The 27,892-nt window shown below is 38.1% G+C and overlaps 1 long non-coding RNA gene and 1 other non-coding gene across 3 annotated transcripts in view; one reads left to right on the top strand and one right to left on the bottom strand.

The window, feature by feature from the left end:
* Positions 1 to 230: 230 nt before the first annotated feature.
* The window catches only part of LOC116646056, a 162,917-nt gene continuing 135,255 nt past the window's right edge, over positions 231 to 27,892 (bottom strand). For both annotated transcript variants that reach the window (XR_004302067.1, XR_004302068.1), the window contains 2 exons: positions 4,216 to 4,272; positions 231 to 298 (listed from right to left, as the gene is read on the bottom strand). This is a non-coding gene — a long non-coding RNA (uncharacterized LOC116646056). The remainder of the gene's footprint in view (positions 299 to 4,215; positions 4,273 to 27,892) is intronic.
* Positions 17,465 to 17,568, top strand: LOC116646204. The gene has a single exon (XR_004302098.1). It is a non-coding gene; the product is annotated as a U6 spliceosomal RNA (small nuclear RNA).

Raw genomic sequence — 27,892 nt, 5'->3', positions numbered from 1 at the left:
CTCCATTACCTGTTATAGTGGAAATACAATGGAATGTGAATCTATTGTGATTGATTGAGTGATGCATGTATTGTCAGGGTACTAATTTCTTAAGAACTTGTAGGACAAGATCAGTGACATGATGTTAATTATCACTTTCATTGAACTAATTTCCAATTTAATGCTTTAAGACTCTGAAGTTAAGTATAACGAGAAAAGCTTATATATTTTCCTCAGCCATTCTAACCCTCTGAAATTACATCTAACTGTATGTTTATTATTTCACGTACTTTGTTGGTCCAGAGTGTTCGATATCCACCTGTAGATTTTAGAATGAAAAATAAATTTATTTTGATGTTATATTACAAATGTGCTACATACTGCAAATACACATAGATTTAAGCATGCTTACCAATTTTGCAATTTAGGTGGATATATGATTATTCATGTCACAAAAACAGCATAATAAATTTCAAAAGCTCTTATCTATATTATAATTCCCCTTTTCCCACAGATTCAATTTAGATTTTCTGTGTATCTGACTTATTGGCATATTTTTGAGGAATATAAATATTTTTTTTTTAAGATTTTATTTATTTATTTGACACAGAGAGACACAGAGAGAGAGGGAACACAAGCAGGGGGTGTGGGAGAGGGAGAAGCAGACTTCCTGCGGAGCGGGGAGCCCGATGTGGGGCTCAATCCCAGGACCCTGGGATCATGATGACCTGAGCCAAAGGCAGACGCTTAACGACTGAGCCACCCAGGCGCCCCAGGAATATAAATATTGTTATTTATTTGGACTCTAGTGCACATGGCCCCAGAATACTCTAGAGTTCACACACAAGGAAAATATTGATAATATGTCTTAGTGTAATTACTTTCTGTATGGATAAATTATATTTTATTTTCACCAGATCACTGATGGTTTCTCCTTCATCTACATAGAAAAAAATACATATATTCTATAAATACTTAACCTCATATTTAAGCTTATTTTTGAGATTATTACAATTATATTTATCTTCCACAATTTTTTAACATATTTTTTTCTTAATGCCAAGATACAGAAGCTTTATTTATTTATTTATTTATTTATTTGTCAGAGAGAGAGAGCAAGTACAAGCAGGGGGAGTGGCAGGTAGAGGGAGAAGCAGGCTCCCCGCTGAGCAAGGAGGCTGACACAGGACTCGATCCCAGGACCCTGGGATCATGACCTGAGCCAACGGCAGACGCCCAACTGACTGAGCCACCCAGGTGTCCCTATCTTCCACAATTAAAGACCTACTAATCTGTTTATTTTATAAATGGACAAGGAATTCAAAAAATGAAAATTTAAAATAATTTAGTTTAAATATACATTAGGAGGTGTATTTGAATAAGTAGTTTGAGTAAGGAATTGTTTGAATAGAAAAATATTTAAAGCATAAAAACATACACAGCACTTGTTATACTGTCACACTAATTTTTGCAAAATTATAGAGATAGTTACTGCCCCAATGAGCAAATTCATTTGTCCACAGTGACCAGCTGAATTAGTCATATAGTTATATTCATGTAGCAGATTCCCTGTGCACTAACCTAGTCTTCTTTAATATAGTCCATCTTTATTTTTAATTTTTAAAAAATAATTAATTAATTTATTTGAAAAACAGAGTGAGAGAAAGAACATGAGTCAGGGGGAGGGTCAGAGGGAGAAGCAGACTCCCCACTGAGCAGGGAGCCCAACTTGGGGCTCAATCCCGGGACTCCAGGATCATGACCTGAGCTGAAGGCAGATGCTTAACCAACTGAGCCACCCAGGGACCCCAATATATTCCCTTTTAGGTATGTTTTGTGTAGTAGTATGTTTTTGTATATTATTTAGTAATCATTTCTGTCATCTTGTATATTTTTTGCCAGGTAGCAGTTATCTTTTTTGGGGGGTAGAGGTGTGTGTGTGTGTGTGTGTGTGTGTGTGTGTGTACATTCATATATTTATAGATACTCATATTTTACATCAGTTATTTGTTTATGTATAGATACCACAAAAATGACAAGATAATGCATACCAAGGAAGTTTTAATATTTCATAGTTGACATAGTTTGACATAGTTTATTTTCTGCTATCTCAAGTATGATCATATAAATTAAGAGTCAAGGTACCTGGAGATATTTCTCTCTAGGAATTAGGTAGAGAATAACATAGTTGTCATACTGACTGGTGAATTTTGTTCAAACACTCCTACCTCAGAACTGACAAAGTGTGCAGTGTTTTTAAAAAGGAGTTCAGATAATGGTAATAAAGATGTCAACGTAAGAGAATCACAATCATGAATATTTTTTAAAACCTTACAAACACAGTGTGCTTGAGTTGCAGAGTGCTGATTGTCCACTTTTTTTTTTTGCTTTATTGAGATATAATTGATATATAACATTTGTGTAAATTTAAGGTGTACAGCATGATGGTTTGATGTATGTTTAAATTGTGAACTTACCACCATAATAAGGTTAATTAATAGGCTAGAGCAAGGGCGCCTGAGTGGCTCAGTCGTTAAGCATCTGCCTTCGGCTCAGGTCATGATCCCAGGGTCCTGGGATCGAGTCCCACATCAGGCTCCCTGCTCAGCGGGAAGCCTGCTCTCCCTCTCCCACTCCCACTCCCGTTGCTTGGGATATAAAATGGGAATAAAAATGCTTTTATTTATTTGACAGAGACAGTGAGAGAGGGAATACAAGCAGGGGGAGTGGGAGAGGGAGAAGCAGGCTCCCCGCTGAGCAGGAATCGCCATGCAGGGCTCGATCCCAGGGCCCCTGGGATCATGACCTGAGCTGAAGGCAGACACTTAACTGACTGAACCACCTAGGTGCCCCAGAACATTTCTCTTTATAGCACCCCACCCAGGCGCCCCTAGGCTAGAGCATTTTAAAGCAGGGGTTTAAGAACCTGTAGTAGTCTGGTGAAGTCTATGGATCCTTTCCACCACCGCGCTCCACCCCCCCCCCCCACCCCGCCGAAAAGTTTCTAAATACAGAAAATAAAAGAGCTAGGATTAGAAAGGAAACTACTTATATTTTAAAACATTTCTCAAAATATTAAAGTTTTGATATGGTAATATGCATACTTCTTGATTGCTTTAACTAACAAGATTTAGTGGTGTTTTAAATAGCCACTTTGATTATGAAGTATAGTGGGGAAAATTTTTTTGAGATATTCATAACATCCATTTACTTATACATCATTTGAGTAGTGCTCAAAGAGTCCTCACTTCTTATATTTGCGGTCTTCACTTAGTTGTCATACCACCAAATGGCAGTAATTAAAATTACAAATAGATTAATAAGACAGAAATTATGATTCTGTCAACAGTAAAAAGAGAAAAATCTGTAATAACTGAAATTTCCACTTCCAGTGTACATTAATTTCTTCCTTTCTTTTTGTGATTTCCTTCTCATTTTAAGGAATATGATGGAGACCATGTGTCGTGTCCTTAATTTTAGAAATACAAGCTTAGAGGGCGCCTGGGTGGCTCAGTTGGTTAAGCGACTGCCTTCGGCTCAGGTCATGATCCTGGAGTCCCGGGATCGAGTCCCGCATCGGGCTCCCTGCTCGGCAGGGAGTCTGCTTCTCCCTCTGACCCTCCTCCCTCTCATGCTCTCTGTCTCTCATTCTCTCTCTCAAATAAATAAATAAAATCTTAAAAAAAGAAAAAAAATACAAGCTTAGATAAAATGCCTCCTTTTTAAAGAAATAGAAGAATTCACATAAATTAGATGTAATGCCCAAACATTTTTTTTATAATCAAGCGTAAGGTATACATTATACGTAAATTACAGTTTTTTACTAGGAAATCTGGCATCTAATTTTGACAACAAATAATTTAAAGTACTTTATCTCATTTTCCAAATATGCAACTTTTCACTTGTAATAAATAATACGCCACCAGCAAAATGAAAAGCACATTTTGAGCAAGCCATGGAGTGCTCTTAAAAGTTTTGTACCTTTGAATATTTATCAAGATATTGATTTGGGGCAGTTTATCTTTTTGGGTAAGCATTTTGTTAATGAAGTGTTTTAACCCTGGTAGTAGTAGAGTGATTTATGTTTGTGTCAGTCATTATTTTTAGATATATCTGATGCCTGCTAGGAAGTCAAGTTTACTGCTATAATGTTTGTGTTTGTACAATACCAGTAAAAAGGGAAATAAACTTTAAAGTGCTAACATTATGGCAAGGTTATCTCCTTCACCCTCTTACCTAAAGTGATGATTCTTCTGAGATCTGTAGTGTTCAGCAAGCGGATTTGTTGTTTAGCTGCAGGTAGATGATAATAATAATTAGAGGAAGATCTGTTTTAAACAAGTTCAGCTTTAGGATTCAAGTATTTTGGTCGAACTCGTCTGAACGTGAGTTTAGTAAGGACTGAAACTGCCCATGGGTACAGAAGGACAAAACCATCTTGATTTTAATTTCGGACAGTGAACTTGGGCCCTCATAATCCTTCTGACATTTAGTCTTAAGATTTCTCAAAAAGTTAATATGATCTGGCAAAATCAAATCCCAATGATGCAATCTTTATTTTTCAATTGAATTCCATATGCAGTAATTGGGAATGAGCCTAATCCACATCGAAAAGGAAATTCCTGTAGCACTCTATCATTAAATTCAAGAGTAAAAGAAATCTATGTTTATGCATTCTTCAGAAAGCAAGTTGACCACAAACTTGAACATGCAATTCCTTGCAGGAACAAAAATACCTTCCCTAGTGTGATCAGAAAACAGCTGTTATAAGTTGCTGCGTAGGCATTTGACAGTATGACAACCCTGCTCACACCCAGAGTCTGGATGTTAAGGACCAGAGCTTGGGATTCTCACTACAAGTTTCTGCTTTGCTTTTATCAGGGCGCCTTTTAAAGTAACTGCTTGGAGTTAAGCCCGCAAAAAGTTAATGACCTCAGCCTCAACCACCTATTAAGTAATAGATACTTGCTCCCCTGCCCTCTGTCTCCTGATGACTCGTGACCTGTGAAGGGGAGGACTGCTCTTCCCCAAGCTCACTGTGTCCCCACCACAGCCTGGTTTCCAGGGCTTGTCAGTAGTAAATCTTGGGACTTTACTTTCTGTGTGTAGGTATATTGAAAATGCCCCTTCAATCAAAAACGATCCTGGGGTTTTCACTTCCCCAAAGTGGGAGCTGGGATGCTGAAGGAGCTACCTGCCAAACCCTTGTGGGTGTCTTTGTGCCTCCTCATTAGCAGGTCATAACCTGCATAATTTTAATTTAAACCAGCTACATGCACCCCAACACAGCTAGTTTGCTTCAAGTATATCTATTTTTTTACTTTGATTCCAGTTTTATCACAGCTCTGTCTCTGATCTAATTATTTCAAAATCATATAAATGAAATATAACTGAAGGAGTTATGAGAGAGGGTAAAGAACAGTTGATCTTGAACAATGCAGGGGATAGGAGCACTAACCCCTTGCACAAGAGACAACCTGCACATAACTTTTGATTGCCCACAATCTTAACTACTGATAGCTTACTGTTGATTGGAAGCCTTATCGACAACACACACAGGTGATTAACACATATTTTTGTATGTTATATGTATTATATACTGTATTCTTACAATAAAGTAAGATAAGGAAAAGAAAACGTTATTAAGAAAATCGTTAAGAGACTGGAGCGCCTGGGTGTCTGACTCTTGATTTTGATTCAGGTCATGATCTCAGGGTCATGAGATTGAGCCCCACGTGGGGCTCCTGGATGAGTGCAGAGTCTGCTTAAGTTTCTTTCTCTTGGGGCACCTGGGTGGCTCAGTTGGTTGAGCATCTGCCTTTGGCTCAGGTCATGATCCCAAGTTCCTGGGATCAAGCCCCACATCGGGCTCCCTGCTCACCGGGGAGCTGGCTTCTCCCTCTCTCTGCCACTCCCCCTGTTTGTGCTCTCTCTCTCTGACAAATAATAAATAAAATCTTAAAAAAAAAAAGTTTCTCTCTCCCTCTCCCTCTGCCTCTCCTCCCACACTTTCTCTGTCTCTCAAAGTCTTTTTTTAAAAAAGATTATTCATTTATTTTAGAGATAGAGAGAGCAAGAGCAGGGGGAGGGGCAGAGGGAGAGAGAGAATCTCAAGCTGACTCCATGCCGAGTGTGAAGCCCGATGTGGGGCTCAATCCCAGTATCCTGAGATCATGACCTGAGCTGAAAACAAGAGTCTGATGTTAACCAACCAAGCCATCTAGGCCCCCCATAAATAAATCTTAAAAAAAGGAAAGAAAATCATAAGAGAAAATACATTTACAGTACTGTAGTACATTTGTCTTAAAAAATTCATGTGTAAGTGACTCACACCGTTAAAACCCCTGTTGTTCAAGGGTCAACTGTAGTTTTAATATATAATAACGGCTATTTCTGTTACTTAACTAAATATTCATTATTAACAATTCAAGAAATTCCTGAGGTAATATGGATAGCCCCCCCCAAACTTAATCCAATCCCCCTTAGATGATGTTACACCATAATCAATTAGGCATATGATCTTCCATGCTTCTATGCATACTTGGGGACAATTTTTAAATAGAAAACCAATGAGTCATCTTACATTTTTCTTTTTTTTTAAAGTATATCCATGCCCAGCGTGGAGCCCAAAGTGGGGCTTGAACTTATCTGAGATCATGACCTGAGCTGAGTTCAAGGGTCAGATGCTTAATCAACTGAGCCACCCAGGTGCTCTGACTCATCTTACATATTAATGAAGAATATATTTGTTATTTTAACAGTGACCAAATGACAATGACAAATAAGACAGGCTTTTTTCTTTTTCATATGAAAGCCTAGACTTGTAGGCCCAAGGAGTGTGGTGCCTGTGTCTCAGATCATCCAGGGACCCAGGTTTCTTTTCTCTTGTTGCTTTACCATCCCTTGTGTTGTCCTCATCTGCCCATCAATTGAGGAGTCACATCTGCAGTGGAGAGCAAGCTGGTTCCCTTTAAAGCCATGACCTGAAGATGCACGCATCATTTCTACTTGCATCTCATTGGTCAGAACTCAGTCATATGGACATGTCTAGCTGCAGTTGAGCCTGGGAAATGTTGTCTCTTGACAGATCAAGATATAATTGGGGGGTCTTCTATTACTAACAAAGGAGAAAGAAGGAAATAAATATTGGGGAATCAAGTTGCAGTCTCTGCCATATTTTATTTACTTTGGATTTATAAAATCTATTCATCTATTCATATATCCATCCAAAAGTATTTACTGAGCACCACTTATACACGAAATACTTTTCTGGGTGTGCCTGGGTGGCTCAGTCAGTTGGACGTCTGCCTTCGGCTCAGGTCATGATCTCAGGGTCCTGGGATCGAGCCCCATGTGGGGCTCTCTGCTCAGTGGGAAGTCTGCTTCTCACTCTCTCTCTGTATTCTCTCCTCTCTCTATCAAGTAGATAAATAAAATTGAAAGAAAGAAAGAAAGAAAGACGAAAGAAAGAAAGAAAGAAAGAAAGAAAGAAAGAAAGAAAGAAAGAAACAGACTTTTCTGTCCCTGGTAACACCATGGTGTGGGAAGCTCTTGCCCTCACATACACCATCTCTCTCCTAAGGCAAAGAGTGCTGTCTCCGGGTTTTAGGATGGAGCCCTAGGCAGTATGTCAAATCCCCTACTGAGACTAGAAATCATCCCTGAGCTCTACTATAATGGATAGGACTAATAATCCCAGTTCCCTTGTGGCTAAAACGTTTCCCAGGACACAGAACTATCAGTGGGTGCTGTTTCTTATAAAGTAGCCTTGATAATATACATAGAAGAGAATGGGAACTATTAAACATTTCTTGCCATAATCAACCCCTCGTTTGCCTGGTCAATGTTTTTGGAGAAGTGTTTTTCTTCTGCAATCCCCTGTGTGCTGCTTTACCTCTCTCTCTTTCTCCTCTCTCCCTGATCAGGCCTCTCTCCCCTCAGCAGCACCCACAATTCTTTTCTCCTCCAAGTCACATCCCTGCACCTCCTACTTTCCACGTTGTGGCCTCTTTTCTCCCTCTAGTTGTGTGCAGTTTGTTCTTTCAGTCCTCAGATTGATTTCCTGGGTGTTCAGAATGATGCGATAATTATAAAGCTGTGTACTAGGGACGAGGCAAGCATAATGTCTTCCTACTACTCCACCATCTCAGCTCCTCCCTAAATATTTCTTAATAAATGAAAGAAAACGTTTGTCACAATAATTTCCTTCCCATATATCCACCTACATCCCATAGGTTCTTAGGAAATACAGAAAAAGTTCGCTATCTCAGAGAAATTGCATTCTTTTTATTTACCAGCTAGATAGAAGTAGTACTCATTTTGCAATAAACAAAAAAAAGGAGAGAGTATTATTAACTCATACAATTAAATTTTAATAATGCTATTTTTAATAGTTGCTGTTTCCTTTTATCTGAGTAGATTTTAATTTTGTAATTGCAAATAAGTCCAAATGAATCACATAGGTCTTAAATTTATAAATAAAACTGGAATATATCCACATGGAAAGTGTGGACTTTTCTATTGGCAACATTCCCAATGACTCTTTATGGAATTATTTCTTCAAATTAAAATTGGACAGATGGAAACCAATCCCATTTATCTTGGAAATAGTATAACCTGGAACCAGAATTTCCCTTAGTAAAATAATAAGAGGAATTTTGGAAATTGAATTTTTTTTTTACATTTTATTTATTTGAGACAGAGAGAGAGAGAGAGAGAGAGAGAGAGAGAGAGAGATTGCACAAGCAGGGAGAGTGGCAGGCAGAGGGAGAGGGATAAGCAGGCTCCAGCAGAGCAGGGAGCCCAATGCGGACTCCATCCCAGGACCCTGGGATCATTACCTGAGCCGAAGGCAGATGCTTAACCGACTGAGCCACCCAGGTGCCCCAGGAAATTCAGTTTTTTAAAGACTTTTATTTATTTGAGAGAGAGTGCTCATGGGGAGGGGGCGGGCAGAGGGAGAGGGAGAGAATCCTGAAGCAGACTCCCCACTGAGGGCAGAGCCCAAGGAGAGGCTTGATCCCACAACCCCAAGATAATGACATGAGCCGAAACTAAAAATCAAATGTTTAATGGACTGAGCCACCCAGGCACCCCTGGAAATTCAGTTTTTAATAAATGAAACCCTATAAGCCTTCCTTTCTTCAACTAATAGTAAAAACTGACTAATAGGCAAATAAGGGAAGCATATAATAGAGTGGATTTGCCTCAGAGTTCAAATGTGTAACACTTAACTGCCATGTTTCAGGACTCAAATAAATTTCTTAAGTATTTCTTGATTAAAATGGACCAAAATTTATAAAGCAGGCAAATGATATTTATAGTACTTCAGGAATGGCCATTCAGATGTGCAAAGATTGTTTTGTGTCATTCTGCTATACTTAAGTGAAGTTTAATGGCTGATTAAATTTCACTGTAGAAACTTTGAACTGGGAGTAAGTGTTCAAAGCTTGATTTCTATCGGAAACTTATCCTAATGAAGGAAAATGATTTTATGTATAAGGGAAGGTAGAATGAAATGTTCGTATATAGGATTCATTATATGTTCTCACTACTCTACTGCCTTGTATACTTGTCAGTTTGTAAACTAAAGAAATCATAAATCTGATAATAGGAACTGATCAAATGTTACAACCTAAAATATTTGAAACTTGCTAAGAGTGTAGATTCTAAAAGTTCATCACAGGAAAAAAACATGTACTTTTTGGAACTACATGAGGTGATAGATATTAACAAAACTTACTGTGGGAATCATTTCCCAATATATGTAAATCAAGGTACTATGCTATACACCTTAAGTTTATATAACACAGTATGTCAATTATATCTCAATAAAACTGAAAAAAATTTAAAAGTTACTACCTAAAAACTGTCTACTTTCTCTTAGATGAGCAAGATGTCTTAGGAAGCTGCCAACACAGTTTGGGAAATTTGAAAGGCATATTAGGGATAATAAACTCTCAAAATGTTCTTGAAAATACAATATTTGATATGATTCTAATTTAATTGCTTCATTACTTTTCATAATGAAAAATAATACTTGATGTTCAAAATAGCTATATGGAAAGATTGCAGGCTTATCTTCATCCATCATTCTCTCCGAAATACTTTTTTCTCTGCTTAGTGCTATCAAATTTAACAAGCTCATTTTTTGGCTAAAGACACTTTAATTTGTGAATGTTCTTTTTGTTCTCTTGAAGCATGTCTTTGTCTTTTTTTTTTTTTAAGATTTATTTATTTTGAAGAGAGAGAGGAAGAGGGGGAGAGGGGGAAGGGCAGAGGGAGATAGAACCTTAAGCAGGCTCTGCGCTCACCACGGATCCCCACGTGGGACTGGATCTCAAGACCCAAGCCAAAAGCAAGAGTCAGATGCCCAACTGACTGTGCCACTCACACGCTCTGAAGCATGTCTTTTTTTTTTTTTTTTTTAAGATTTTATTTATTTGTTGGAGAGAGAGAGGAGAGAGAGAGCATGGGAGCATGAGCAGGGCAGAGGGGCAGAGCGAGAGCGAGAAGCAGACTCTCCACTGAGCAGGGAGCCCAATGTGGGGCTCAATCCCGGGACCTTGAGATCATGACCTGAGCCGAAGGCAGATGCTTAACTTACTGAGCCACCTAGGCGTCCTAAGCATGTCTTTCTATACCAAAGCAGATTTGATCAGTTCCCTCTCAACTTTAATACTTTCTCTGTCTTTATGCTGACCTCTCTCTCTTGTCTGGTCTTTTTAACAATACCTCGTAATAATTTTCTTCCTTTTCCTGTCATTATTTCAAGAGCGTGACCAACTTGCTTGCACTCTAAGTGTCCCTGCGTGCCCTTGCCTTCTCCCCTATTTCTTTATTAAGGGACAAATCTGGCCAGGACTCTGAGTATGATTTGACTCTTCAGTATATGAAGAGGGAAACCAGCTATCTTCCCCCTTGACTGTAATTTAAACACAGTTTACCGAGCACATTAAGTTAGTGTACAGAGAGTCACACTGTCCCTGCCATTTTGTCTTTCTTGTTGTCTCTTAAATCCCATATGGTAGAAATTAAAGTACTTCACTCTGTGGCTTGAACGGTGATGGGGCTTTAGGAGGGAATACTAATTACACCCTTATCCGAGTTTATAACCAACTGAGAAGTAGCTGTAGAAATAAGGCAGACGGAGATTAAAATGTCAGCTCATTATTAGTAAAGATGAACTGGAATGTGGTTTGGAATTTTGGACACATATGTCTGATTGCTACCTTCCCCAAATTGAAGGTATGCACATCAAGTTGGCCAGTAGTGGACTTCCTGCAGAGAAAAAGGAACTTCCACATGAAGGAGGAGGAGAAAGGATCGATTCCTAGATTCACATTTTGGGGACAGAAAGAGAAGGGTCTGCTGCTCTGCTCATGTTCGGTTCACCCAAATTCACTGATTCAATATGTTGCTTTTCCTAGGACAGTGAGTCATGCTGGAGGAGGCAGGTTGAAGGTGGAGGTTTTTTTTTTCTTCTTCCATACTTTACCTTGTGAGTGAATAGGCCCCTCTATGTAAACATAATAAGTAGGAGGTAAGAATCCCCACCACTCTCTTCCCATCAGCCTCCATTTATTTTTATCTTCTTTCCGCCGGCCCAGTAAAACTGTCAAGCCTCATTAAATGAAAATGCCAGGAGCCCTCTGCTCTCTCTCCATTCCCACTCTTCACATGCACAACTTCCTTGCATTAACCAGGATTGATCATTTTAATACTTTCAGCATTGAGCAACAATCAAGTGAGCACTTTTGCTGTCAGATACTATGTTTTGTCTCAGATGCCACAATGAACAAAACACAGACTGTTGTCAAGAGGTTCAATGAACATCTATCCAGCATGTTATATTTATGAATCGTTCTATTTAAGTCAGTTGGTATGGTCCTACCAGGACATTATTCTCCTTAAATATTTAGACTTTGTTTCACCATGTCACTTCTAGATGATTACAGATCATTCTCTGAAGGGGGAAGTTCCCCTATATTTGTATTTCTTCTTGCTAAGTAACTCTTGGTCCAGGTGTTCTTTGTGCCTCTCTGGCGATTAGTTCAGTGACTTTTCTTTGTGGGATGTTCCCTGTAGGGAGTGGTTTTAATGTTTAGCTGCATATCAGAGTTGTGGCTCTTCTATTTCCCAGGTGTTTTGTAGCTCAAGGGCATTGTTCTTTGACTAACTTGTCTCTTCTGTGTCTGATTGGCTGCTTTATGTGTCCGGCTGGTCTCATTTCACCCAAGGCCAGTCAGCTTGCTGTGTTTGGTTTGTATGTTATATGTAAACTCTCTTGTGAGATTCTGTTTGTAATTACAAACAGCCCCTGAAAAGACTGTCATTGGTTCTCCCAAGACCTCACATTGGCTTCAGCTGTACCCTTTGTTCTGCTTCTCCTCACTTCATTTTCTCTGGTCAGTTCACTTCATTAAGGCTTCTGTCCTCCTCACTTTAGTAGGACCCTCCTGGACTAGACCGCCAACTTTGTCTTTCATGCCTTTAATCCAGTGGTCCAGATTTGTGCTCTGAACTTAATCAACGCATCAGCAGAATTTACCATTTGACTAGTTGAAGTTCTTTTTGCTCTTGGTTTAGCTTTCTTAATTTATTATCTCACTGGGTGTCTGTGCTCCATCTCCGTTGCTGCCTTCTCTTCCTCTATCTCTGACCCTAAGGACCAGCACACTCTCTTGTACAGGTTATAGGTTATGCCCCGCACACTTCCAGATTATGAGACGATAGCACACTCTCTGCGGTTGTGCCATTTGACAGGCCTGATATCCCAGGCTGTGAAGTTGGACAGTGTTCCTTCTTCCATTTGGTCTCTGTGGACCTTGCAAAAATTTCCTCACTATAAACTTCAGATTCCTCATCATTAATGTGGTGATGATAACAGTACCTGTTACCCAGGTTTATTTTTGATAATTCAATGTGCAAATAGATGTGGAATCCTTAGAAAGTGCAGAAAGTGCATGGTTCTCAGTGAGTGTCCTGTGTTAGATCTTACCTTTATTATCATTTAAAGTTCTAGGTGGGTATTCTGTGATAGCGCTGTAGTAATGTGCCCATCTTCCATTTTTGAGTGAGGTTTTTCAGAATCACACAAAAGAATATTCTATGAAAAGAAAGCAATAAAAAAATATGATCCCTAAATCGTGGGTAGAGTCTGAAATTGGATGTAATTGCTAAAAGCTCAGATAAAATATTTGTGTTTCAGGCAGTTCCTTTATCTTTCATTTCTGGTATCTTTTCTCAAAAGAAAACATGTAAGAAGAGCATCAGGTGTGTGGCCAATTTTCATTTTGTTGCTTACTGTTCTTCAGCCATAGCAGAGGAAAATGCAGTTATTTTAAGTTAATCAAAATGTCTGGTCTTTGAAATGACCTTACAAAAGTGAAGTAAAAACATGTAAATGAAATACCCCTTCAAAAAGATGCAATTTTATAAAAATAATAAGAGTATGTGGATGGCATTTCTTAATTATATGTTCAAAGAAAGTAGCTCCTGGTAATTTATCCATCATCCTCTATTTTCTTTGAATACCTTGTAATCTAGCCTATTTCAGTTTTGTCTTCGGTAATTACCTTCATTTCTTATATGAAGGTATAAATTCTTGTTTTGTCCTTTTGTGAAACAAATGTACATGCTTATTATTACAGCACAGGAAACTACAGAAAATAAGGGAAGTAACGTGGCTAACAATTTCCATTATACTTTGATATTCATTTCTCCATCATGGAGATATTTTTGTTGAGTTTGCCATAAAATGTATTTAATGTAAGATTAAAATGGTTATTGATTTTGTAAATAAATGTGTTAACAATTCAATAGTTTTAAATTATCACATTTAGTCAAGTATTCTGTTTTTAAAAATTCCTGGTTCTACCATATTGATTAAAATTCAATCATTGTCCTGAGAAAATTCACCCAAGTAACTGCCACCCTTGGCCAACATAGCTCCTGCTACTTGATCTTTGGGCACTATGGTTCAGACATTAGATTGAATAGTAATTACGCAGGGACACTATCTGGATGGGAGACATGCCGCTTTTTTCAATATAATGACTGCTGGCACATCCAAACGATGATTACCATTATTGTATTATGACACTGTGTGTGTGTGTGTGTGTGTGTATCATTGTGCAATTCTCTAAAACCTGTTTGATTAAATATTTTGTATATATGTTAAAGAGTATGAATATAGAACAGAAGCGATAAGCTTGTGATTCTAGTCAGTCAGGACTGCTCATGTATCTCTCACTTTATCTGTATCATCCTCTCACCCTCTTGCAAGGTACTACTTGCCCTGAACTACTGGGGAAATTTCATTGACTTCTCTCCTAACCCCTTTTGCTCACTTTACCATTAAAAGAGCACATTACTTCCGTAAGCACATAAAAACATTCAGTGGCCTCCAATTATTCTTATCCCAAATCCTCACCATACCCAGCATGGTTTTGCCTATTTTGCTCCCTTCATCTCTCTCTCTCTCTCTCTTTTTTTTTAAGATCTAGTTTATTTATTTGACAGAGAGAGCGAGTGCAAGCACAAGCAGGGGGAGCTGCAGGCAGAGGCAGAGGGAGAAGCAGACTCCCCACTGAGCAGGGAGCTCGACATGGGGCTCGATCCCAGGACCCTGGGATCATGACCTGAGCCGAAGGCAGATGCTTAACCCACTGAGCCACCGAAGCGCCCCGCCCCCTTCATCTCTTGAGAAGTTCTTCCCACTCCCTCTGTCCCATCCATAAAAGTTCTTTCTTACATGGGCCAACCTGGTTTCCACCATGGAAAATTCCCATATGCTGCTCTGATACATTGAAGGTGATTTGTCCCTCTCTATCCAGCTAACTCTTACTCCCCCCTTCAGGTTTGGTGTATTGGTCTCCTCATGGGGAAATCATTAGCAGTCAGGGTCCCAGCACCTACACTCTCCTCGCCTCATTTACTTATTCATGGTAGCAGTTATCATTGTAATAATTTTAAAACCAGTTGTGTCATTGGCAGCTTATTGTCAGTCCTATTCTATTGATCATAAGCTCAATGAGGACAAAGCCCTCAATTAGTATTTGCTTAATGAACAAAGGAATGAAAATGTAAATATAAACCACAAGAAAAATGTTCTTTTTAAAGACTTTATTTATTTATTTATTTATTTATTTGAGGAAGAGGGTCAAACAGACTCCTTGCTGAGTGCAGAACCCAACCTGGGGCTCATCTCATAACCCTGAGATCATGACCTGAGCAGAAATCAAGAGTGAGATCTTTAACTGACTCAGCCACTCAGGCACCCCAGAAAAATCATCTTCTTCTTCTTCTTTTTAAAGATTCATTTATTTATTTTAGAGAGAGCACGTGCACACGTGGGGTAGGGGAAGAGGGAAGAGATCGAGAATCTCAAGCAAACTCAGCACTGTGCATGAGCTGGACTCAGGGCTTGATCCCATGACCATGAGATCACAACCGGAGCCGAAACCAAGAGCCTGATGTTTAACCGACTGCACCACCCAGACACCCAAAAAATGTTCTTTTTAAAGTACATTGGCCTTGGAGGCAGTATTATTTCCCCCATATCCATGAATTTAGCCACAGCTAGAAAGTTTAACTGACTTGTCATCTATAGGTCTTAGTGGTTCATAAATATTTTCTCAGTATGGGGGACAATTGACAATGGGAGGTTTTCTGAGAAGACAAGCCTGTGCTAACCATTATATATTGTAAGATAGAAAAAACAACAGAAGTGAGTAGTTACATACCTATTCAAACATAATTGAAGTTAAATAGATACTTATTATGAATACTGATTTCATCAAGTGTCTTTCTAACATTTTAAAAAGTGTAGAAAATTTCTCCAATATTAAAAGGATTATTACAGTAGGACTAAGGACTGTTGACTTGCAGCTTTGAACTTTTAAAATACTTATTTTAGAAGCCTGCATTTATTCTTTTAAAGTTGCCACCTATATTTATCATGAACCTGATTTTATCCAACAACCAGATAATACACTGTCTTAGCTGTCAACAACTCAATCCACATAGAATGACTACAGACTCTGTCCAAATTGGGAACATGGCAAAAGGCTTATTTCTTAATTGAGAATATGATTTTTCTAATAAAATACTGAGACTCTTAACAGATCAGCTTTAAAACATAATGTAGAATCATGATTATTTTAATCATGATTTTTGTCAATGGTGATTCTGTTCCTCTCCCTTAGGGCCTTATATCCAATGTATTTGAGTTCTAGACAAGGGGGATATATGTAGCATGGACATTTGCTCACATCATTATTACTTGCCTCACCGTCTGTCCCCAGATGATAATTATATCTCTATTTTTACTGATGGAGATTCTTAGAATTATTACAACTATAGAGACAGATCCGCACAGGAGTTTCAATGCTTCGGAAGTTAAAATTAGTTTCTCATTTCTTAGTTTCATTTTGATACCGCCATTCCTATAAAGGCTTCAATAATAATTTTTTTTTTTCAAAGATTTTATTTATTTATTTGACAGAGAGAGAGAGACAGCTAGAGAGGGAACACAAGCAGGGGGAATGGGAGAGGGAGAAACAGGCTCCCCACTGAGCAGGGAGCCCGACGCGGGGCTCGATCCCAGGACCCCGGGATCATGACCTGAGCTGAAGGCAGACGCTTAACGACTGAGCCACTCAGGCGCCCCAAGGCTTCAATAATTAAATGGAAATACTTGTGGATATCAACTATATACAGTATTGGCATCTCTGAAGGTAGATTAGTATATACAATGAACGTGAGAGGGAGGAAGAACATGAGGGAATGGCTGATTTTTTTTTTTTTTTGGTGGAGGTTTTCCTCAATTTCAAAATATTTTTTTATGGAGAGGGAAAGGGAAAGTTAGCTCCTAAAAATAGGCTTTTATACAATCAAGTTTTGGAGAATCAGGAAGATAAAAGATCTTAAAGATTTTTCAAGTACAAAATGTATACACCTTTGCTAAGTAGATGTAAACTTTGTGTTATCACAGTACAGTACTTCTCATAAGGCAGCTGTACTGTTCTGATTTATGTGTTAGCTCTTTTTAATAAACATTTGAAAAGTTTTGGGGCTCCATGTGATCAAAATGTGTGAGTCATACAGCTCACAATTAGCAGTGAACTTGCACAACCTCTTTGCCTTCAGCAGTTGTCACTTTGTTTAGGCAGCATTTGTGTCAAAGAACCCTCTAGAAACACAGAATATTCGCAAAAGGAAATGATAAAATGACGTACCCTGTGGAGTTTGGTGTATCTGGTGAAAATCTAGTTGTATTTTGCTGGTTTCAAAGCTCTAAGTTAGATTTTCAGTGCAGGGATGCACAAAATCTAAGTAAGGGACAGCAAATAAATGCTTACAATTGCTTTTGTTCTGGCACTTAAACTTTTTTTCCTTAAGGTTCTCTAATTATTAAGGTATTTTAACTTAATAGATATTTCTAAGTTCATCTATCACATAGGAATCAAAGCAAAACAGACCTGCCCTAGATTCGGCAGCACATTTACTAAAATTGGAACGATACAGAGATTACATAGCCCCTGAGCAAGGATGACACAAAAAGCAAAACAGACCTAAACCATAAATGCTGACCAGAATCACAAAAAAATATCCCTAAAATCTGAAAGCAAAACAGAAGGCAGGAACTAAGGAAAGTAGCATAGTTTATCACATAAATAAAAGAATTGATTTATATCAGAGTTTCTCAACTTCTGCAATATTTGAAACGACTCATTTTTTGTTGACAATCTTGTGCATCGCAGGATGCTTAGCAGCATCCCTGGCCTCTAACCACTAGATACCAGTACCACACATCCTCCCTGAGTTGTGACAACCCAAAATCTCTCCCTTCTTTGCCAAATATCCCCTAGGGGAAGAAGGCAAAATCATTCCCTCTCACTCTTTGAGAATCATTGATCTAGCTAAAAGCTTGTCAATTTGTGCATATGCAGGTGTATTTGGTAGATTTTTTAGAAGGAGGATTGCTGGATCAAAGGGGTGGAGGTCACTGCCTGGTGCTTCATAGTGTCACGGAAAGGTGAATGGTCAAACACTGATTTTTTTGCCAGACTGATAGGTGAGGGAAAAAATGTCTCTGTGTTGATTTGCTTTGTATATTCAAGCTTATTTTGACAGGACAGTTTTTACTTATTCTGTTGTCAAGGGGATCACCTTAACAGCATTTGTTACTTCTTCAAAGTCATGCTTCTCAAACTTGGTCATTGTTCAGACAATTTAAGGAAAGGACCAAAGTTATTTTGGTCTCCCTCTGTGGGCTTCAATGATTTTTACCAGACAATTACTTCAGTAGGTTCAAACAAATGTATAAAAAAGCCTATCTGTAGCTTACATCTTCAATGCAGCTATAAAAATGAAGTCATCAGTGTATAAATTACATAATAACAGAACAATCAAACCGAAACGTTTAAATTAACAATGCTAATTTAATGTGGCCATCGATACACCGTGAACATTTAATCACCGCAGACAATATGACTATGGGCCTGCTTGTTAAGGAGGATACTTATGTGTTTGCCTTTGCCTTTCCTACAGAGTGCCACAGGATGTGGCAATCCGCCCTCCATTGCTAAGCTACTCTATCACCTTAGGTCTCATGAAAAGATCCAGGGAAGCATGCGACCTTCTTTTTTAGTACAAAATTAACATTAATGTATACATCTCCTTTCTTCCCAGAACCCCCTTCCTCCAATTGTAGAAGCATTTCTGGAAGCTTTGTCCCCCAGGCCCAGGGATATGTGACCCCTCTTGGCTGCCTGCTCTTTAGAGGGGAACGCATTCTCACCTGTGCAATTGTATTCTAATCTTTCTCGAGAAATGACAGTATTGATGGCCAAGAATATTCCTTTCCTGTCAAATAATCAAAATTATCAATTGTGTTTTTCAATTATGACTGTATTTTGACTGTTACTATAAAGTATCTACTAACATGGTCATGACTGTCTTTAAAATGGCCTTGGATATTGATGCCTAATTAATAAATGAGACCAGAATAATATTTAGGAAGCAGTTAATAAAATGAAGCTTCAAGAAGAACGTAAATTATAAACATCAACATCACCCCATTTTATCTTTTCTTTGATCATCACATGTTTCTGGTTTCAAGTTTTAGTATCCGTTCACATTTAGCTTCTTATTGTGTCAACTTAATGATAATGAAAAATATCAGGAACAACTAGAAGGGGAGGAGATAATATTCTTAAATATGGGCAGTGCCAGTGCCCACATTTATACTCAAATTTTTGTGGATTTAGAGCTTTTTGCTAAGTAGTTGAAAACCAATTTAGGATAGTTTGTATGCACGAGAATCATAAATTTCTATGAACGTTGTATGATGGTTTGAAGTATTTTAACAATTCCGTTTTATGCATATATGTACATATTAATTGTCTTCTGTCATTCCTTGTTCAAAATGTATTTGATTCGCTTCACTGGAAGAGACACTTATAAATAACACCAGTAAATATAAAGGCAATTGTTCAAAATTATGAAAAAATAAGAAAAATTACAACAAAACTTTGGACAGAATATTAAATTCAACTCTTCCTGGATGGCAGGAAGAGGTAGAAAGGGAAATACTATGCATCACATATTTTCATAGTTTGGTAAAGGAAAATGCACATTGCTTCATAATACCATATCCTTTTGAGAAACTCTAGGTAATTTTTCAATTTTAATATTTTGAGGTCCATTGTACTACATAATAATGGTCAATGACCTAAAATTATGGCTTTTTTAAAAAATAAAAGATGGAGAAATATTATTTCCATGGCCTTTGGCCATTTTATATTTATTTAAATAAAAATCAAAGCCCTAATATTACAACTTAACTCAGTGAAGACATTTTGACTGGGTGCAGAATTCATATAGCATTAATCAGTCTGATAATAATTTTATTTTATTTATTTTATTTTTTTAAGATTTTATTTATATATTTGACAGAGAGAGAGTGAGAGCACAAGCAGGGACAGCTGCAGGCGGAAGGAGATGCAGGTTCCCCACTGAGCAAGGAGCCCAATGCGGGGCTCGATCCCAGGACCCCGGGATCACCGCCAGAGCTGAAGGCAGATGCCCAACTGACTAAGCCACCCAGGCACCCCTCTAATAATCATTTTAGAATAGGAATTAGCAAACTTTTTCTACAAAGAGTTGCATCGAAATATTTTAGACTTTGTGGGTCACACGTTCTTTGTCACAACTACTCAACTCTGCTATGGTAGCATGAAAGCAGCTATAAACAATTTAAAAGTGAATGGGCTTACTGTCTTCCAATAAAACTTTATTTACAAAAACAGGTGGTGGCCTGGAATTGACCCATACATATCATGTATCCTGGAGTATATTCTCAAATACTAATTATCTTAATGATCCCTTTAGCTTTTTATCTGCTCAACATGAACACTAGTACATTCCAAACTGAAACACTAACAGAAAAATGCAAAAAGGGAGAGGAATAAACAAACTTGGATATATTTATACAAATGAGCACCACTCTCCAGTTAAAAGCAACAACCTAGTGATATGTGGATCAACATGAATGAATCTCAAACATTTCCTGCTGTGTGAAAAAAACAGACACAGAAGAATACATACTGTATGATTCCATTTATGTAAAGTGGTAGAACAGGCAATGCTAACCCATAGTAATAGAAAGCGATATAGAGGATGCCATTGACTGGGAAGGGGTATGAAGAAACTTATTTCAGTGGATGTAAAATCTACCTCATTAAAAAAAACAAAAACAAAAACAAAACCTCCACCTCATTTTTTAAAAGGGTAAAAAAAGTAAAAAATTGCTCAAGAAGTCCTTCACTTGCCAAAACCATCCCGATCATAACAGGAATGTCAGTGACATGGGACTGAGGTCAAACCCATAATTTGATTCACTGATATACAGATGGCACTTATTTACATATTGAAGAAGTTAGGTTTCACATTTACTTAGTTTGACTTATTTTGTTTTATGGCACTAAGACAGATATGAGAAAGGGAAGAAAGCTAACATATCTAGAAAATTCATGATGTGCCAAATGTTGTGTTACATGTTACTTAATCTCATAAATCTGTGAAACAAACATGAGTAAACTGAGACTTTACAAAATTATGAAACTTGTCCAAGGGCGCGGACAGTACATCACAAAACTATACAATCCTTATCTGTCTAATCTCAAATTCTAGTTCCAACCTTAGTATCACTAGCAGTTTACTCACAGAAGACTCAGAGAAACTAAAGTGATGATCACAAATTGTCATTGTAAAGGGAGTCCCCTTTAAATGTGGCTTAAAAGATGTGATCAGAGATGTTGGTAAACCTTAAATCCCTGGTAAGGCTGAGCCAGTAGTACTTTAACCACTTTTTTTTTTTCCTTTTGAAAGATTTTAGTTTTAAGCAGTCTCTACCCCCAATGTCAGGCTTGAACTCACAACCCTGAGATCAAGAGTTGCATGCTCTAACAACTGAGCCAGCCAGGCACCCGGTGAAGCACTTAGTTTAAACAAAACCCAATCTGGTGAGAGTACTTTTGGGAGTAAATTTCCATAGCAGATCAGCAGGGAATGTTCCTAGTGTTTGCATTGGAGCCCAAATAGGTTGTTTTTAGCTTCCGGTCATGCCCATAGGCTCTGGCATCACAGATTACTGTCCATTTTGGGATCTGTGTCTCAGTAGTATGTGTGTGAAAGACCATAAAGGGATGTGAACTTAGGGAAAGAATGTTGTCCCTGAAAAGATGTTGCAGAAAGCCATCAGTTCTGTGGCTGGTATCGGTAAAGCATATTCTTCTCCCTTTTCCATAACCACCACATTTACCATTTGACATAAAAAATGGTTTGCCCATTGTACCGTGGGCTATACTCCGCACCCGTCACACACTGAAGTGATAATAATGGGGTGTCATGCAGTAATATGTCTGTGGACACTAGTAATACAATTTAAAAATTGGAATTCTTTCTCAGGCAATGTCATGAGGCTTTTGCAACTATTTTCAGAGAAAACATGCATTTTCTATGTGAAGAAATGAAAGCTAAACGACTATTTCACAATCAGCCATTTTGAACAAAACTCCCTCATGCATCATGCCTATTATCCCAATTCTTGGGTTTATCTTCCAGATCTCTTATTTTCTTTATAAAATATTCTCTGCTGGTTAAATTTGCAGGGTTCATTAGATATAAGCTACCATTTCTTAGTAAACAAGTGGAGACCAGATAAGATGCCCCCCAAAATGATTACCCCAAAAGGAAAATGTAAACTTTAGTATCAAATGTATTTCTGTAGGGGCGCCTGGGTGGCTTAGTCGGTTAAGTATCTGCCTTTGGCTCAGGTCATGATTCCAGGGTCCTGGGATCAAGCCCTGCGTCTAGCTCCCTGCTCTGCAAGGAGCCTGCTTCTCCCTCTCCCCCCTGCTCATGCTCTCTCTCCCTCTCTCTCAAATAAATAAAATCTTAAAACAATGAAATAAAGGGGCGCCTGGGTGGCTCAGTTGTTAAGTGTCTGTCTTCGGCTTGGGTCATGATCCCAGGGTCCTGGGACGGATCCCTGCATCGGGCACCCTTGGCGGGAAGCTTGTTTCTCCCTCTCCCACTCCCCCTGCTTGTGTTCCCTCTCTCGCTATGTCTCTCTCTGTCAAATAAATAAATAAAATCTTAAAAAAAAAAAACAAAAAAACCCCCAATGAAATAAAATGTATTTATGTAATCGAACTTATAACCACCTTCATTTTTAATTTTTTAAAAAGATTTATTGATTTATTTGAGAGAGGGAGAGAGCCCGCGCACCTGCAAAAAGTGGGGGAAGGGCAGAGAGAAAGGGAGAGAAATCCTCAAGTGGACTTCCCCTGAGTGCAATTCCAGGACCCTGAGATCTTGACCTGAGCCAAAACCAACAGTCAGCCACCCAACCAACTGATCCACCTAGGCGCCCCTATAACCACCTGCATTTTTTAAAGAAAACACACAATGACTTTGCCAAAACATTAAGGCTTTCATTTTCACTTCAGATATTGTTTCAGCATGCTATAGTTCTCTTTGTTTTCCTAATGAGCATTTTTAAACATCTCTTATTTTATTCAGTGTCTCAAGTCACACTAATGATAGAGTGCCTGATAGAATCTGGAAGTTTCCCATAATGCTGGCCATTACTGAGCTTCAAGTGGAAGGCGTTATTGACATTGAAAGAGGCCCAGTTTCTTTAAGTCATCTATTACTTGGCTTTAGGATGACACGTCAGAGAAGGTAATATATCAAGCAAAAGTATGCGGCTCAGTTTTGCTAATGCAATTTATGCTCAACTGTGACATGAAATTTAAGATGGAAAATCCTATTAGGTCCTCATTTGCTCCTTAAGCCTGAGCAGCACTGGTGTTATGCTCAAACTTTATGCATTTAATATTCATTAAAATACAGTGCCTGCAAAGTGAAGACCAAAGAAAGTTGGACACAAACGGAAAGAACTCAGTATTGTTCAGGAAAATATTTCTATTGTTTTTCAGTGGGCATCCCAATACATTTTATTTTTTAACATGTGGAATTTGTCTTCCTCATTAAGATTTAAAGGTTCTATCCTATGAAAACGTTAAGTAGAGATGACTGGGTGACACATTAATTCCACTTTCTATCTTAATTTCCTGCTCTACCATAACTGTCTTTATTGCGCTTGTGATGTGAGATGCTACATGATGACGTTTAAGCCTCTTCTTTGCACATGTGCAATATACTGTAAGTACCCTTCACTTGAATACAAATGCTCCCTGTTATTTTATATTTTAAATGCTAACTAGAAGCTTGTATTAATCATTTTTTCTTTACCACATTCTAGAAAAATGCTACGTTTTTATTTGACGAGACCAGATTCTTTCATAATGAGGTTTAATTGTCTACTCAATGAGACTGCTGAACTTTGCTGAATGGAGAAATAAGAGGTTCATGTCCCTAGGTCATATAAATACTTCTCCCACTGGTGCTGGACAAGATATGAGAAGTACAAATTTGGAAAGGCAGGACCTAACTTACGGATTTTCCTCATTTTACAACTGCCAGAAGAATGTTTTGGCATGACTTGCCTGTCTGAGCTTTGTGGTGGCTCAGGAAGGTCCCTATACCTACCATAGAAATGAACGGCACAAAAGCACTGTGTATGTATGAATGCATTCTATGAACTTAGGTTAACATTCATGACCATTAAAATGTCTAATTAACCTATTGCAATTGGACTTCTCACCTTTGCTAGCTAGCACAAGCTCTCAACTGACCATTTTGATTATGTTATAATCATTAAACTATTTTCTGCCATTTAACTGAAAATATTGCGAGTTATTAGATTCTTTAAAAAATCTAAATACATTTAATGCCTTCAAAACAGTTTTTCAGGCTTAGGGAAATATTATCAACTGGTTTCATCAATAATCAATGTGATTCTCAGAATAAATGGTAGAAACATTTTGCCCACTTTGAAATATTAACAAAGAACAGTTGAAAATAGGTCACAAATTACATATATATATATATATTCTTTTTTACTTTATCCACTGTTGAAACCATTTTCTTCTTTTAAAAAAAAAATTTCAATCACACTGCTATCATTTTAGCTTGGCTGCTTTTCTCTTCATGTTTGAGCTAATGCAATTAGCTCTTCATTAGTCACACTTCCAATCCACCTTACAAAGTGCCATAAAACTAATCTCCCTTATACTTTGCTATAATATGTCACTTCTCTTATCAAAAGCATTCAAAGTTTTCGTGTTGCTTATGCAGGGCAGCGTTCCAATTATAACTGCTGTCCATAGTACTAGCCTACTCAGACTTTTCAAGGTTTCCTCTATGTTTCAAACACATCCTCTGCTTCAGTCTATGCAAAGGGTCACTATTTCCAGAACCTTCCTTATGATCCCTCCCTCTCAGATGCCTTCATTTTCTTTAGGCCTCTAACATACCCTTCTTAGTTCCTCTCCATCTACTTAAATTCTATTTTCAATGTTCGCATCCTATTTTATGATGCCAATGTAGTGTTGACTTGTGTGTGTTTACGTACTTACTGAATAACTTACTTTCTTACTATTTGGTGGATAGTTCTGAGTTTTAATACAGCTATAGATTCCTGAGTTTTAGTATAGCTATAGATTCATGTAAACATGTTCCCATTTTTCTGGGATACACACCCGGGTGTGAAACTGCTGGGCAGTGCTATGCTGAGAAATACTGGGCCCAGCAGCACAAGGGAAAATCAGTAAGATTGAATCTTTCTCCAATCCAAATTCTGATATTTTGTATTTCATGGATTTCTGCATTAATTTTGGTGTTTGAAAATACTACATTGAAATAACATTTGTTTTTTGACATGCCCTTAAATTTTGTTCTTGAGGTGACATGTAAGTTGGACTTTATGTGTCATTTTGCTATTTGTTTTTTGTGTGGTTATTATCTTTTTATCCTCCATTCTTCCATACTGCTTTCTTTTCTGTTAAATACATATTTTCTTGCTTCACTCTAGTTTTTACCCTATTTCCGGGTAAGTTTATGTTTAACTTTATGAGAAATTGTTGTTATCCAGAGGGGCTTTACCATTTCCTATTCTCACCATTGATGTGTGAGAATTCCAGTTACTCCAGGGCATTCCTAATACTTGGTATTGTCAGGTATTTAGATGTTGATGATGTTGATATGGATGAGGAAGAGGACGATGGTGGTTTTAGGCTGCCTAATAGGTATGTAGGGCTTTCTCTTTGTGGTTTTAGTTTATATTTTCCCTAATTGCTAATGATATTGAACTTCAGTTGATGTGATTGCTTGCCATCCATATACCTTCATTGGTAATGTATTTCTGATGATTTTTGTGTGTTCATAAATGATACTGGAATTTTACTTTTCTTATAATGTCTTTGTCTGGTTTTAGTATCAAGATAATTATGGGCTCATAAAATGAGTTGCAAAGTGTTCCTCTTCTATTTTCTGGAAGAAACTATATAGAATTGGTGTTATTTTCTTTTATTTTTAAAAGATTTTATTTATTTATTGACAGAGAAAGAGACAGTGAGAGAGGGAACACAAGCAGGGGGAGTGGGAGAGGGAGAAGCAGGCTTCCCACAGAGCAGGGAGCCCAATGCGGGGCTCAATCCCAGATCATGACCTGAGCCGAAGGCAGACTCTTAACGACTGAGCCACCCAGGCGCCCTGGTGTTATTTTCTTTTTGACTGACAAATTTACTAGTGAAACTATCTGGCCCAGAATGTTCTTTTTTGGAAGGACTGTTTTTAAGTACAAATTTAATGTCCATAATAGATAAAGGGTTCAATTTCATTCTTTTGCAGGGGGATATCTAGTTTTCTCAGTACCATTTACTGAAGAGGGTACACTTTACCGACTGTGTTCTTGGCACCCTTATTGAAGATCAGTTGACTGCAAATCAGTGTATTTATTTTAGGTCTCTCTATTCTGTTCCATTGGATCATGCTTTTAAAAATCAATTCTGGGGTGCCTGGGTGGCTCAGTAGGTTAAGCATCTGCCTTTGGCTCAGGTCATGACCCCAGGGTCCTGGGATCAAGCCACATATCAGGCTGCCTGCTCAGTGGGGAGTCTGCTTCTCCCTCTCCCTCTGCTCTTCACCCCCACCCCCCGCTCATGCTCTCTCTCACTGGAGCTCTCTCTCAAATAAATAAATAAAATATTTATTAAAAAAATTAATTCTTCCAGTCTTTGCTTTTAATTGGCTTAATCCTTTTACATTTATTTTAATTCTTGGTAAGTTGGACTTTATATGTCATTTTGCTATTTTCTTTCTGTATGATTATTATCTTTTTATCCTCTATTCTTCCATACTGCTTTCTTTTCTGTTAAATACTTATTTTCTAGTTGACCATTTAAATATCCTTGTGTTTCATTTACTACATATTTTTGAGCTGTTTTATTATTGGTTGCCCTAGGGATTATCATCAATATATTAACATATTAACAACTTTTATCAATCTATTTTGGATTAATACCAATTTAATTTCAATATCATACAAGAACATTGCTTCTGTATAGCTTCATTCCCCCTCCTTTGTGCTTTTTTTTTAAAGATTTTATTTATTTATTTGACAGAGGGAGAGAGAGAGCACAAGTAGGCAGACAGGCAGGCAGTGGGAGAGGGAGAAGCAGGCTCCCTGCTGAGCACAGAGCCCGATGCGGGACTCGATCCCAGGACCCTGGGATCATGACCTGAGCAGAAGGCAGACGCTTAACCGACTGAGCCACCCAGGCACCCCCTTTTTTTTTAAAAGATTTTATTTATTTATTTGACAGAGCGAAACAGAGCGAGAGAGGGAACACAGCAGGGGTAGTGAGAGAGGGAGAAGCAGGCTCTCTGTGGAGCAGGGAGCCCGATGCGGGGCTCGATCCCAGGACCCTGGGATCATGACCTGAGCTGAAGCAGACACGCAATGACTGAGCCACCCAGGTGCCCCTCCTTTGTGGTTTTATTGTCATACAAATTGCATGTTTATTCATTGTGTGCCCATTAACAAAGATTTTTATAATTATTGCTTTATGCAGTATCATTTAAATGAGATGGGGGAAATATTAACACAAAATATATTTACACCACATTTTATATTTGCCAGTGTAGTTACATTTACCAGTGTTCATTTCTTCATGTGGATTCAAGGTCATTGACTGTCATTTCAGCCTGCATGGACTCCCCTTAATATTTATTCTAAGACATGTCTGCTAGCAACAACTGTGTTTATCTGGGTATGTCTTAAATTCATCATTTTATAGAGTATTTTTCCTGAAAATAGAATTCATGGTTTACAATCTTTTTTTCTTTCAGCACTTCTAGTATATCATCCCACTACATTTTAGCCTCCATTATTTTTGATGAGACATTATTATAAATCCCTTGTATGTGATAAGTCTCT

The sequence above is a fragment of the Phoca vitulina genome, unplaced genomic scaffold (genome assembly GCF_004348235.1).
Source record: "Phoca vitulina isolate PV1807 unplaced genomic scaffold, GSC_HSeal_1.0 scaffold35, whole genome shotgun sequence".
NCBI classification, from domain to species: Eukaryota; Metazoa; Chordata; class Mammalia; order Carnivora; family Phocidae; genus Phoca; species Phoca vitulina.
Note: the sequence above shows the minus strand (reverse complement) of the source record. Positions and strands in the feature narration are given on the sequence as shown.